Below are 3328 nucleotides of genomic sequence, written 5' to 3' on the forward strand. Positions count from 1 at the left end.
TACACTGGTTAACTTGTTTAATTTTAAATGAGATATATATATATTCAAAGAGGTTTTGCCTCAATCACTGTTTTATTAATACCCAACGAATATTTTGTGTGGTGCTATGAGTAAAAATAAAAATCTGGTAAAGTTGTGCTTCTAATATCCAAATCTTATTTAACTCAATGGGTTTATTATTAAGATAGATACAAATCCATTTATCACTTAATAATAGAAATTTCACATGGACATGACTAGCTAGGTCCTCAACAAATAGATTTGTTTAAATGTTTTAATACTCGGCTAACATTTATTCTGATTATTTAAAATAGATTATTAATTGTTAGAAAAGAAATATTCTAATACTAAAGATGAAAAGCTCATGGAAAATTTTAAATGTTTGTTGACTGTAGAAACATAAAACATGAGCTTGTTCCTTTGAACAATCAATAATCAATGAAACAACCAATATTTATTGATTGACTACCTTAGATTTAATAGGTATTTATGTACAAAGATAACTATTACAATGAACCCTTACAAAGGAGCCCTGGGGCTGCCACGTTGCTCAGCTGCAGGGGCACACACCTGTGCACTGTGAGGATGGTGCCCCCTGGAACTACATAGGGCATATCCAGCCAGCAGGGTGGGATACAGCAGCCCTTCAATGGCCCCTATCCTCAGCTACCTTATAATCCATCCAAGTAAGGGGAGGAAGCAGGCAGGGTAGGAAACAGATTGAGATACATGAAACCACAGTAGCAAGAGAATGATGAGAGAGAAAAATTAAGGTGGCATACGCCAAAGATATGGAAATGCAGTTTCTTTCTTTTTCCTCATTAGGTGGTAATGATCAGATTCTAAAATAACTTAGGTAGTTGAGCATGTAGTGGAGGATACACTGTATAACAGAGTTGTCTGTTGGCACTGAGAAGCACGGAGATTAACAACTATAACTGAGGCTCTGATAAAAATAGAATGATCCTAGAAGAGACTATGACCATCAGTCATTGATGAGATTGGGTTTTAGCCCAATCAGAGACATTTCAGTTTCAATGTAAAATTACTGACTTGACAGGTTACATTTTATTTCTGTATTTTAACCACATTGTAAATTTATAATTTCATGGTAAAAGCACCTCTCTAAGATTTATATTTTCCAAGAGTGCTGAATGTGTGTGTACGGGGGGAGAGGGGGTGCAGTTCTATGGATAAGGAATGGGTTCACAAAGTCCAATTCCATGGAAAACATTCCTTGGAAACTTATGAAAGAATGTGGTTACATGTTAAGTTGGTCTTGCAATTGAAGAGATTTACAGAGAGTTGAGTACTGTAGTTGTTTCACCCATCCTTTAGTCCTAAAAATCACTTCCTCCAGGAAACCTGTCCCGATCTCTAAGGTTACCTTAGGTGCCCCTCCTGTGGTTTCACAGCATCCTGTACTCAGCCTTATCAGTGCCCCCATTGCTCTTAGTTGCAATTGCCTCTTTACTGTTCTGTCTCATATGAGAAAATAACAACAACAACAAGTACTCATTAAACATTTTGCTGAATAAAGCACTGCCCTGAAACATTAATTCTCTCTACCTAGTAAGGTAGCTGTTATTATTACCACAATTTAAAATGAGGAGACAGAGGAATAAGGGGGTTAAGAAACTGTCCAATGTTAAAGAGCTGCTACATCACATAGTAAAAATTCAAATCCAGACAGTCTGACTACCAAGTGTCTTTTATACCAAATGCTGACATAATGCTGAGCACTTATCATCAAATATTCATTTAATGAATAATTGAATGATTTCAGATAACACACACATCATATATTTTTCAAACATTCTCCCTGACCCCAGCTTGGAAAGTGTCATAATTAGAAAAACAGGAGCCCAATTGATTTCTCAGCTTTTCAAACTATCAAATTCATCACTTTTATTGGTCAACATACCTGTCACATTGGTGGTGCTGCCTTGTAGAGACCAAAGAACTTCAGGAGCTCAATGCTATGTACTACTATCAGATTCCTTCTGTAAATGATTCCATGAACTGTGGTAGAGCAGCCTTATAACACCGACAAAATCTCCTCTAACAAGGTACAAATTCACTAGCATCACATGCAATCTTCCATTCAATACTTTTCAGGCCTACAGATTATCCTTCTTTCTCTGTGCAGACCTAAGAAAGATAAGAGGGAAAGAACTGTTGAGTTTAAAAAAAAAAAGAGCGACTGAGTTTTATTTCAAAAAATGATCAGTTATCAAATAAAAGATTTTGTTTTCAACCCACATTTGATGTTTACTCCCTGGAGGATCTTAAATTACTAGCCCCAATTTTTCTCCTAAGTTGTCAGATGATTGCTAGGCCCAATTTTAGTTCCAATTTTCCAGAAGAGTCCTGGAAAAATATTGTTAATTTTATCAGAAACAAATGATCTCAGCTCTCTTTGCCACATCTACTGCGAGGAGGAAGACCATGCTCAGCAATCAGACTGCGGACATTCCAGAAAATGTGGACATCACTCTGAAGGGATGCACAGTTATTGTGAAGGGCCCCAGAGGCATACTGCGGAGGTTACTTCAACCACATCAATGTAGAACTCAGTTTCCTTGGAAAGAAAAAAGAAGAGGCTCTGGGTTGACAAATGGTGTCAAAATGGAAAGGCACTGGCTACAGTTTGCACTGTGTGCGGTCACGTACAGAACGCGATGAAGGGTGCTATCCTGGGCTTTCGATGCAAGTTGAGGTCTGTGTATGCTCACTTCCCCGTCAACATTGTTATTCAGGGGAATGGTCCTCTTGTTGGAATGAGAACCATCTTGGGCAAAAAACACATCCACAGGGTTCGGGTAAGGTCAGGTATTGCTTGTTCACTATCTCAAGACCAGAAAGATGAGTTAATTCTTAAAGGAAACTACACTGAACTGTATGAAAGTCAGCTGCTTTGATTCAGCAAGTCACAATAGTTAAAAACAAGGCTATCGGAAATTTTGGAGGTGTTATTTATGTTTCTGAAAAAGAACAGTTCAGCGGTACAGCTACAAACAGCAAGGTGCTGCTGACTCTTCAGAGTTACTTGTGATGTTTTAAAGATGCAATAAAACATGCGGTGATATGTGACATAGATGAATAGTTGCTTTGGGGAAATTTTTTTTGGTGTTTTTCTAAAACTAGTGTGCAAATTTTCTGATATTAAACAACCACAAACACACGGATACACAATAACTCAGAAAGATATAGAGGGTTTTTTTTGGTGTTTTTCTGGTTCTCTAGCATTTAATAAGACTCACACGCACAAATGCTGCTAGTTCAATAAGATACATATTATGAAACAAAATACATATCAAAAAACATA

General features: G+C 37.2%; 1 pseudogene; it reads left to right on the top strand.

Annotated features, from left to right (window-relative positions):
• The first annotated feature begins 2403 nt into the window (after positions 1-2403).
• Positions 2404-3055, top strand: LOC102770219 (annotated as a pseudogene).
• The last annotated feature ends 273 nt before the right edge of the window (positions 3056-3328 follow it).

The sequence above is a fragment of the Myotis davidii genome, unplaced genomic scaffold, assembly GCF_000327345.1.
Source record: "Myotis davidii unplaced genomic scaffold, ASM32734v1 scaffold1012, whole genome shotgun sequence".
Classification (NCBI taxonomy): domain Eukaryota; kingdom Metazoa; phylum Chordata; class Mammalia; order Chiroptera; family Vespertilionidae; genus Myotis; species Myotis davidii.